This window comes from Gobio gobio (genome assembly GCF_949357685.1).
Source record: "Gobio gobio genome assembly, chromosome: 17".
In the NCBI taxonomy this organism is placed as follows: Eukaryota; Metazoa; Chordata; class Actinopteri; order Cypriniformes; family Gobionidae; genus Gobio; species Gobio gobio.
Genome location: NC_137110.1, coordinates 36,264,473 through 36,276,666, shown reverse-complemented (window position 1 = coordinate 36,276,666; position 12,194 = coordinate 36,264,473).

Sequence of the window (12,194 nt, the reverse complement as noted above, 5' to 3'; positions counted from 1 at the left end):
GCATTGGCCTAGAATGAAGGCAGGTAAGGCTCGCCCAATCGTCCCAACGATGGCTTCTGATTAGCGGGTGAAGGTTTCTGCGCATTTGGTCTTTTCAATGGGGCAAAGTAATTTAATGGTTTATCTGACTTCATTTTATCATGACCTCGAATTTTTAACATATGATAAAGTAATTATCATAAAGCAACGTGTCCCTTAGATCACCAAAGCACTAAGGGAAAAAAAGTACTGATAATCATATATAGAAATGTTTAGCCTATAAATGTAGCCTATTAGTCTGTTTTTCCCATTTTATTATTTTCTATGAGCTTAGTAGTCAAACTTAGCCTATAAAAAGCTTACCGTCACGGAATAAAGATAACCCTGAGACATTCCCTTTCGAGGGAACATCAACGCATTATGGTGTTGAAGCAATGGGAACAACATCGCCATACTGAGAGGATGCCTGGATACAGGCTGTGGAAAGCTGCACAAGCACAGTTGTACAGTAAGGTTCTAAGTTGTTCCAAGCATTTCTCTGTCTGAATCTGAAATGGTGAATGGGAACATGATTTTTGTAATATTAGCAACAAATTATTAGCTGTTTGATAACGTAGTCAAGCCAAAGATTAATCATATCAATTACTGGTGTGTCTTACAGAGAGTAATGCATAAAATGAATTACCATTCTGATACATCGACTTGTAGACAGTCAATTCGTTCTTCCACTTTTTCTTCTGAATCAGTTTCTGGCAAAATTTTAGGTTCGCCTGATGTCGTCATACTCAGATTCTAGAATATGAGTCTGATACTGCTCCATTGGGCTGTGATTATGGGGCGTGTTTCAACTGAACCAGGAAAGACCTCAATTGGATATACCTACAACCAATCAGAGGAGCAGAGTAAGTGATGTATGTTGAGAAACGCATAGTTGTCAACAGAACTCAACTGCACGCACGCTGGAAGAAGTAGAAGATGAGGAGTGTAAACAATCTTTGCCGGTGTTGTAAAAAGAATTTGGGGATACACGGAGTACTTACCAACACGATCATAATTTTTGAGAGAAATAGTAAAGGTGAATGCATATCCGAACAAGTTCTCTGTTTTGTAAACAAATTCAACCCAAGCGCTCTTTGGTGACGTGGATGGTTACGTTACATTCCATCATCGTAAAAAGCCCGCCCTTACAAATTGATTGGTCCGAACAGCTCTGGTTCGAGCATAGTTGCTCCAAAACGGATAAAGTCCAAACCGAACTTCCAGACCTAAATATAATTTAAATATAATTTAAGCGACAGTCAAGCTGCTTTTGATGAAGCAAGTGAATCAGATTTCTCAATGCTCCTTGAGGTGAGCAAATTCTAGAGGAGTTCACACAAAATGCTCACTTTTCTGTGATTCTATTTGTTCTATATACATGTGTGTTATACGACTGAAAAATATACATAACTTTTAGTGTTACATGTAGTTAACTACATCCCAGCATTGTTAAAGCCAGTTAAAATGGCGCCCAACAAGATTGTTATAGCATTTGGTGCCAGTCATCTGTATTGGATCTAAACGAGTGTGATGTCATCTTTGTCACATTCAAGAACATTTTGTACTGTAAATAGCACCTGACAAATTAACATCACTACAAACACACAATGTCTTGGCTTCATCAAAATGTGAAATTTGGATGTTCATCACTCCTACAATCTAACACCAACCCAATGACAGTATAAACAGACAGCTGCCCACCACACTGTCACTGTCTATATCATACTCTTTTCTTCTGACTTCACACTTATAGCCTCATATCAAGGTGGCTTGGTCATTCATGTTATGCAGAAATTGAACACTGCGATTTAAAAAATAAAATGAGTTTGCCTCCTTAATAAAGAGCTAAAAGTAGCCATTAAATCGATAAGGAAATTAAATTTAGGGTGTATTCACACCTCTCTTGTTTGGTTCGATTGAAACAAACTCATGTTCATTTCCCCCTTTGGTGCGGATCTTTTGGGCAGGTGTGAATACAGTAATCGCACTCGGGTGCGAACCAAACAACTGTACAGAGGCCCAGCTGAAGAGGTGGTCTCGGTCCAGCTCCAAATGAACTCTGGTACCTAATCCATCTTCCGTTGCTAGGCTCTGCTGAAAACGTCTAGCTGCGAGTGCTTGAGGGCGTTTTGACAGCGCAGCGTTTTTTGGGGGGGGGGTTTTGTTGCTTGCTATGATACGGCATATCCGCAGAATTGTTACTGTGTTTGTTATTGTGACGGCTGGTCGGTGTTGTATTTGTCCCGCCCCTCCACTGTGATTGGACGGCTGGGTGAAAAGTGACAGTGATGAGCACTGGCGACCGGTAAAAAATGCAGAGCGCTCAGCACTCCCATTGAAAACAATTCGTAAAATACGAATTGAGAAAAGAGCTGAAAAAACGATTTTGGTGGACACACAGTCTAAAAGAATAAAAATTGCACTACGAAAGATCTCCATGATTAGCCTAATTTCTATCCAATGAATGCATGACCTTAGCACATGTGTGGTTTTGTTTACAAATTTTGGTTCACTTGCAAAAAGGGCAGTGTGAAAGCGAACCACACCAAACAAAAAAAAATCACATTGTATTTGGTCCGGACCAAAGCAAGTGAACTAGTAGACTTTCCTGGTGTGAATACACCCTTACCTTACATGAGTGTCGAAAGTTATATATATATATATTTTTTTTTTTCATATACATTTCTGTAAATGTATCTAATAGGGTAGAATGTGATACAAAGAAGTAATACCACAATATTTTAAACAATTTTAACTATAGGAATAAAAAGGGAACATGTTCATTTTTATTAGAGAAAGAAAGAAACAACTTGATTATCTATTTATTTGTTTGTTTGTTTAATGTTAGATGTTAGTGTATAGCAAACAGGCAAAATGGCAAAACGGGTAATACATTATTTAAAATGCCATCATATGTTCATTTAACTGTGTTATTGTGATAAGATCAAATAAAATAAAAAGCAATTCGATTTCCATCTTTTTAAAATGTTAGTTTATTAGGACTATATATACTGTATATTAAGACATATACTGTATTTCCAGACATGTTATGTCCATATCCATAAACGTTCCTCTCTGTTTATTTATTTCTTTTTCACACCAAGTTAATGAGAGTGATTAGAATGATTTGGCCATGCTGAGAACCATAATTACCTCGTACTCATAACTTTCACCATCCACAATGTAGAAACAGGAAGTGGAGATGGGAGAGGAGAGGGTAAGAGTCACAAGGAGACAGAAACAGAGGGAGATGGAGAGAGTGAGAGATCAGGCACTCTCCACTGTGGCCAGGGGCTGGTAAATAATGAATGTGTGGCAGACACAGTGCCAGTTTGAAATGTAAATGTGACGTGTGCGTGTGTGTGTGTGTGTGTGTGTGTGTGTGTGTGTGTGTGTGTGTGTGTGTGTGTGTGTGTGTGTGTGTGTGTGTGTGTGTGTGTGTGTGTGTGTGTGTGTGTGTGTGTGTGTGTGTGTGTGTGTGTGTGTGTGTGTGTGTGTGTGTGTGTGTGTGTGTGTGTGTGTGTGTGTGTGTGTGTGTCATGGTTGTAACTGAAATAAAGATGGCTGTAGGGTCAAGAAAGTATTTGGAGGTGATATGAAAAGAGTGTAAGACCAGAGATATAGAGAGTGAGGGAGAGAAATAGGAAAAAAAAGTTATGGATGAGAAAGAGCTAAAAAAAATCACGTTGCTTCAAAATATAGCATGTACGTATATGGTTTGCCACCCTAAATTTCAGTCTCTACAATCCAAATAGTTCTTGTGTTTCTATGAGGTCCAAATGTTTCTGAAGGACAGTATGTGTGAGGGGACGTCTGATCTCCTCTGCACCCTCACCATGGGACCAGGTCCAACGGATCTACTGGCCCGCAGGGTGGACCAGACAGCCACAGCGTTTCCACTCTGTATCCAGGCTAATTTCATAAAAGACGGAGAATATTCCCACAGAAAGCACTGTAGGTCACACTGATCAAGGACACAAAAGAGTCTTATTATAGAGAGAGAATGTAAGAATGATAGAATTAGGAGGAGAGAGAGGAGAGAGTATTTAGAAGAGACTTAGGTTGTTTTAAAGATAAAACCCTTTTTTGGGGGGCACACTGCTGAGTTTTTACCCATGCTTTTAGAATACATTTTACGCATGAATGTACCTAATGTACCATATGAAGTGAATATTATTTTTTATTTTTATTTAAAATAGTTTTTTATATGATACAGTGCAGTGATAAACATAAACCCCACATTAACACCTTGGTGGGACAACAAACATCAAAAAATACCAAACATGGTAACACTTTATAATAAGTATAAAGTATCTACAAATCATTTGCAAACTAGTAAATTAATAGTTTATAAACTGTAAAACATTAATAGACTATATACAAATTGTGAGTTCTTAATTCATTGTCACTGTAATTAACAAAGGGCTATTGTTTAATTTGCTCACATGTAAAGAGTTCAATAATGCATTGTTAACAACTTATTATACTGTAAATAGTTCGACTTTAGATTAGGTAATGGAAAATGGGAAAATTGCATTATTTAAGTGTTTTAAAACAACTGTTATTGGACATTAATTGCTTTATTATTAAGAGTTCATTAAAATGTTTATGTTTATTACACTATACTTAGAAAGAGGGGTGACACTATACTTTAAAGTGTTACCCAAAATGTAAAAAAAAAAATTTATATCACGCTTTAATTTTACCTTTTCCTTGATGAACATGCTTTTAATTTCTGTATTAAAATTGATTTTGGTATTTTTGGAAGGGGCAAAATGTCAAGGTCATACAAATGTTGTGATATCATATTGAAGAAAAAGTCTCATTAAAACAATAGAATTCTTGAAAAGAAATCTTTAGTTTGTCATACCTAACATTATTTTATTATTATTTCTTTTTAAATTTATCATAGAGAAAATTCCAGAATGACTGTGTAAAGGTCTGTATATCAGTTAAACATTAAAATTGTAATAAAAAAAATCTCCCAACATTTTTTTATTTATCGTGGATACTCTTATATGCCAGAGAGAGAGAGAATTTTTTTTTTTTATAATTAAAAAAAAAACATTTGCTTGGTTGCATCGCATGGAAAAAGTAGTACAAGAGCAAAAGCCTCTGCCAACTGAGCAAACATTCGACTGGTAATTTTACTATAGACAATGCCTCCAACTAAATCATTTAAGTTGGCTAGACAAATGTCACGTCACGTTATTAATATTCATGTCATGAGCAAAGCTGATGTATTGTGGCCCTCCTTTCCCCCCTGAAATAGGTCCGGAAAACATCCAAAATGAGTTTTAACAACTAAAGAGAATGAAGCTAAATTGTAGCAAATTATTAAATAATTGTCATATAATACATTTTTGGTGCTTCAGCTTTTGATTCTTTTTAACAGATTACTCTGGCACAGCGCAGTTTCAGTTGGCCTGTTCACACTGAAGAAAGACTTTAAAACCATACCATGCTTTTTAATGCCTCTTCCACTAAGTGTGTGTGTGCCCTGTCTCAAAGCCAATCCCTGAGCAGGGCAAAGGGGTGGGGGGTTAACAGGTGACAGTGGGGGGCAGAAGGCGGGCCAGGAGAGAACATGCTGGCAGCACAGTTTGAGCTCCAGAGAAATTTTGTCACTCTTGTCACTCTCTCCAAAAACCCTTGAATCAAGCTCACCCCCCTCCCTGCGTCCATCTGGACCCCTGCAGGAGACCAGCCGCGCCCTGAGCTGCGCCTGCATCCCTTCATACACACACACACACACATACATACTTACTGACCACACCCGCACACCAGTCATACACGCAGCTGTCTTCCCCTTCCTCCTGGCAGGTTACCCCCTAGTAGAGTGTCAGTCCACTGTGTTCTCTTCCCCAGCCAGCTGGCAGCTCGTCAGGGGCAGGGCGGCTCTCCGCTCCCTGCTCTCATCACTCGGCAGTGAGGAGGACAGGCTGACTGGCTGGCATATGCTGGATCCGACCTCCACATGCCACTGTGGTGCTCTCCGTCTCTCAGCCCGGCTCTGTGTCCATCAGTCGTCGCAGAGATCACACAATTTACCTCCGCTGTGAGTGTGAAACTGGGGTAGCTGTCAATCAAAACATCCTTTTTCAAAGTTGACGACGGAGTGTAATAGGTACGAGTTTCTGATCTTGCAATGCTTTCTTCAGATTTTAGATATGGATGTTTCATATTAGCGCTGGCAGGCATCCAAATGTCCTACACAAAACAGAATGCCCTGTATAACCCCCTTTTCCTGTATCAGATCAGAGTCAGAAGTCAAAAGGATTGATTCCCCCCTCCACACTGTTTTTTTTTTTTGGTGTTGGTTTTTTGTAGGGCAGAGTTGTGTATGTATTGCAATGCTATAGACTTCCAGAGGGCAGAGTTATGTGCGTATTGCAATGCTATAAACTTCCAGAGGTGATATATCAGGCCAGGTGGGTGGTATTAGAGCAGATTATCGCCCCACCCTTGGCGCTGTTTGCACAGCATACCCACCATGTAAAAGCCAGTTTCGGCATGGTCACGGTAGACCTTTCATCTGCATGACTGGCAGCCGTATTCCACCACAGTTGGGCCTGAGTGAGATATCCAGGTGTAGCCAGGGGAGACTTTCCCTAAATGAAGCCCACAGTGGGGGGATCCCTCGCAGGTGTCTCCCTAGTTAGTGGAAGGCCTGTTTGGCGATGCCGAATGCCCCAAGCACTGCCAGGCTATTTACATCCACTGTGCATGTCCAATCAGACTGGGCTTCCAGGGAAACACATTCTGCATCCAGACTGGTGCTCAGTAGGCACTGCTCTCTGACTGATGTAATTCTCCCAGAGCTTTGCCAGCGAGGAACACACACAAATACTGCTGCAAGATTCCTGCAGTATCGGTGCAAGTACTGCCAAAAGTGAAAAATGAAACATAATCAGTTAATTTGGAACGTTTCCGTTCACTGTTATCGGTCTTTATAAACCAGCAGCAGTTCTTACAACTTAAACAATAATTTGAATATTTTACATTAATGAAATATGTTTCTTTCTTAAAGGAATCTATGTTTTTCTTAATAGAATAGTTCAACTTAAATTGTTATTTTTTTACATAATTTACTATTGTATAGCTCTGAGCTCGGACAAGGCTGCTGTTGTTTTGTTTGTTTTTTTGTATAAAAGAGTGGACTGTGATTTAAACCAGGGGTTTTCAAACTGGAGTCCGGGGACCCCCAGGGGTCCTCCAGAAGGTTCTAAGGGGTCCCCAGAAAATTCCAGAGAATAAAAAAGACAAAGCAAAAATGGTTAAAGTCTAACTAACATTCTAACTGTTTCTTATCTAAATGTGTCTTGCTGTATACATACTTTCCAGAATTTTTAAATATTATGGATATTTTTCTTACTCACACCCATCGATTTCCTTTTTCAGAAGGCCTTTATTAACCCCCGGAGCCGTGTGGGGCACTTTTAGGATGGATGGATGTACTTTTTTGGGCTTCATATTTTGGGCTGCCATTTACTGCCATTATAATGTTTGGGAGAGCCAGGAAATTTTTTTATATAACTCTGATTGTATTAGTCTGAAAGAACAATGCTATATACACCTAAGATGATTTGAGAGTGAGTAAATTATGGGATAATTTTCATTTTTGGGTGAACTATCCCATTAAAGATATTGCCAATTTAAGTTTGGAAACAATGTGGAGTATTCATAATGTCACCCTTACTAGTTATCTAACAGTTTTTAATGTTTTTCATACATAAAAAAATATAAGGGGGTCCCTCATAAAAGGTTCATCATATTGTGGGTCCTTGGCATCATAAAGTTTGAAAACCCCTGATTTATACTGCCAAGATCCAAAATTTAAGCACCAGAAAAGGGTTCTGAATGGTTCATATTATATATGATAGCTTTGTGTGAGGAAGAGATAAAAAATGAACCCCTTATTTTCGCTTTTAGCGCATTTAGATGCAACACATAAATGACAAACCGCTGTTTTTTAACTTAAATTTATGTTTTGCGCGCAAATCTATCATATAGATTCATAAGACAGCAAACACTTCATATGGACTATCTTCAATGTTATGTTTTTAGAATTCCCCATCTATTTTCCCTCTATGGAAAACAGCAACTCGGACATTGTGCCTAACATCATCTTTTGTGATTCATGCAAGAAAGGAATGAAAACATTGTTGGAATGATGCGAGGGTGAGCAAATGATAACATGAAGTTGTTCATTTTGGGGTAAACTATTACTTTAAGAGAACCACACACAAACATCGTCATAGCAAACATTACGTACAATCTCTCCTGTGCAGCCGTGGTAGACAGGCTTCCAACACGCAGGGATTAGGTCTGCTTTTACTGTTCAGTGTGGCATAGTAATTATCCCTTCTGTATGTGTGTCTCTCAGAACACAGAAAACTGATCTAAGAACCCATGCTGTTGCTCCACCACTGCAGGACCCTACTGATCCAGAAGAGGAAGGAAAGAAAGAGAGAGAGAGGTGAATTGAGCCTCAGCCTTGTCAGGATGGATTAAAGGAAAGACTTTGAGGGTTTTTTCAGAAATGCTGAAACTGAGCTTCCTGCTCTCCACAGTTCTTTCACTCCTGGCTCTCGCTTTTATCCTTTATTTTATCTCAAGCCATTCATTAATAGTCCCTGAAATTAACGAGCACGTCATACATCCGTGAACACCTTCAATAAACCATCAGGGAGGCCTCAGAATGACAGATGACATCCGTCCGTCTCTGTACTGGGAAGATCGGTCTGACAGGCTGAAAAAGAAGATGTCACTCATATAATGGAACGCTTTAGCCCCGCCCACTTCAGTGAGCAATAAACAAGTGAACGTGCAAAGAAACACTCTGGGCCTCTGAATTTCGAACCTGACCGTCTTGCTCACACACACTCCCAAAACACAGCCATGGGTAATTAAGCTCTCCATTGTGAAAGCAGGGTTTGATAACGTACTTCTCTTTATTCAGCAATATTTATGTCTCATCTCTGCATAGCGCAGGGCATATTGTACACTTGAAAAGAGTCATGAAGAGCTTCAATCACACACAGGACACACACACGCATGCAAACACAACCCACGCACGCAATCACACTCATCTCCTCAAGAGGACATTATTGGAAACTCCCTGCAGAAAATATTACTTCAGGCCTGAGGAATAAGTGAGGATGGTTTGGAGGAGGCTGCTGGTAACCTGCACAGCTTATTTTAACCCGCCTTATTACAACAACCTTTAGCCCTTGTTTCCAGACAATAAAAACATATTTTACTGAGTGGTACCTGTCAAAAAACAAAAAAAAACAACAAGAAACTCGTTCAGAGGTTCTCCTAACCCCCTCTCTCTCCCAGTCTGATTGATGTTCTGAGGAGGCATTAACACTTCTCTCCATGCCTGTACTGAAGTTAATGCATGGGAAAGATGGATTACGCTATGTAATGGCGATGGCTTCCAGAAAGATGGCTCAGGAATCAATAATGAGTTTGTCCTCCCCTCTTTCTTCTCCGTGCTCGTCGCTTGCTTCGCTGCAATTAAATAAAACCACATTTGCATATGGAAAAATAATTAAAACAAACAAACCACTAGGACTGCACCCTCTCTCCCACAGGAGAGAAAGCCAGAGATGAGGAGGACCCAAAAATGAAAAATGCCCCTCACTGAAGGGTGTAATTGCACTGCTCAGCTCCTCGTCCATTAATCCTGTCAATTCAGCTCTTCACCAGTTCTTCCTGCTCTCCTTTACAGCTTCAGCACCGTCATGAGGCATGAATGCACAGATGATCTGGGTCTTGATGAACAAGTTTAACGAGTGAAACTACAGGCCAACTTTACTTTGCTCATTAGGACAAATGTGAGTGATCTTGTTTGCGACTTGTTTGCAATATGCACTAATGTTGAAGCATATACTGTATGTGGAAGGCTATTGAGGACTTCAATCACAAAGACACTGACTTGTGCGCACATGCATAATCTCCCTCAGAGAACTCGGGAGTAAACTTTCCCTTTTCCCAAATGTGCATGAAAGTTATTCAGAGTGTCGTCTGCCTGCAGACTCCTGTGTGTCTAGGAGCTAAAAAGAGTGTGTGTGTGTGTGTGTGTGTGTGTGTGTGTGTGTGTGTGTGTGTGTGTGTGTGTGTGTGTGTGTGTGTGTGTGTGTGTGTGTGTGTGTGTGTGTGTGTGTGTGTGTGTGTGTGTGTGTGTGTGTGTGTGTGTGTGTGTGTGTGTGTGTGTGTGTGTGTGTGTGTGTGTGTGTGTCTTTTTGCTTACATGCGTTCTTGCATTTGCAGTGTTGGAGTCTTTGAAAGGACTCCCTGCTGATGCTGCAGGCAAGGAGCCATTGCTCGAGAGTCATGCAAGCAAGAGAGAGAAACCGGCTAAAAACTCAATTTCAACTTCATTTGAAGCCCGGGGATAAAAGATAGACAATCTCCCAGCATTCCCGCAGCCTCATTGAGGCCCTATCAGTGCACAGACGCATGATCCCTGGCACAGTCTGCATGGTATTGGGCAGGATACCAGCCACAGAAACACATGTTAGTCCAGAAAGAATACCACCTCCTGGAGAGGCTCTGCCATGCCGTGAAAGAGCTGGCCAGGTTGGCAGCTCATGGGCAAGGCACAACAGTCCAAAGGGGGCAACTTGGGTGTAATCCTCCATAGTCATGGTATGGCGCGCCATGCCTGGTTCATCAAGCGCTGACTGTGCAGATGCCAATGGTTCTTTTGGAACCTCTGGATAGCAAAATGTGTACTAAAGTTCAGGTTAAATTCATAAATTCATGAATAAATTAGCATGATTTAATTTTCATTTTAAAGGTGAGGGAATACATCATCTAGGTTCTTTTGAAAGCTCTTCGATTATGTTTTCCCTCAACCGAGAGTAAAAGTAACACTTCATGTCCGGGCTTGTGTATTATTTAGAGTTTCCCACATCAGACACCCGCTCCTAAAGGGGCAACTGTGCTTCCAAGCCCCATCAAGATGCCTGCGAGATACACAAGGTACATTTGCATTCATCGAGGCCTGCCATGTTTTCTCTTCCTCCCCTGAAAGAGCTCAACATGATCCAGTGGGCTGTAGCCCCAGGCTAGAACAACACTGCTTAAAAACGCATGCTTTCTGACGAGGAAACACTTCCAGGATTGCAAAGCTTGCTCTGATCTGTCCATCCTCTGTGCTGTCTGTAGACACTGCCTCATCTCCTATGTTTGAAGACTCTCTCAGCTTTCAAAGAAGAGTGCAGGTTAAGTTGGACACTGAGTAGGATCGCAATATTACAGTTTTTGACTTTACATTTTTGTGACAACCAAAGTTTGACTGTGCATCAGGCATGTTTGGAAACATTGCAGAAATTGGACAGGCGTTCCTCTAGCTTAAACAGAGCATGGTGCTTGCAACTCCATGCTAAGGGGTTCAATTCCCATGGAATTCATGAACTGAATGCAATGTAATGTAAGTTGCATAGGATAAAAGCGTCTGCCAAAAGTAAATTAATTGAAAATGTTCAATTAAAAAAGTTAATTAGGAAAGAAAACTGATCCCACAGGAACTGTTCAGTGCCTCAGAATAACTGCCAGATCAGCTCAAGTTGTGCTTGCACATCTTGAGAATCTGTGGTTGAAAAAACTGAAACTCAGCACTTGGTTCTAACATGAATGTTTAAAGAAGACATTGACCAGTGGCTCCCCATGATGCCCATGAGCTTTATCTTTGGTACAAGAAGCATAAGCACAGAAAAGTTATGCATGTTCATCAGACCTTCGTCGTCAGAAAAAGAACAAATCTTTTTTCTGATCTTGTGTTACATAATGGGGGATTTGGACTCATCTTTGAAAGCAGATGGGGTGTGTGAGGCATAGCGGCTCCCCTGCAGTAAATAACTTGTTGACTGCTTTGACCTCTCTTTGTGCAGTTCTGGATGAGTGGACCTGCGGTGAACATGTGCTCGGGAGAGTAAAAAAACAGCGAAGGGGGGGGGGGAGGTTGTTGGGAGGGCATATGGCAGAAGCCTCTTCTTCAGAACTCAACGTAGTCTGCTCTGACACCCCCATCTTCCCCCCACCAGTCCTCGACCAAGGCTGTGCTCCGTCCTGAGCTGCAGATTGCTTATGACAGCCGCACTATTTCAAGTGTAGATTTGAGCTAAATTGAAATGAGCAGTACCACCTGTGCCGGTGGGGGCCTG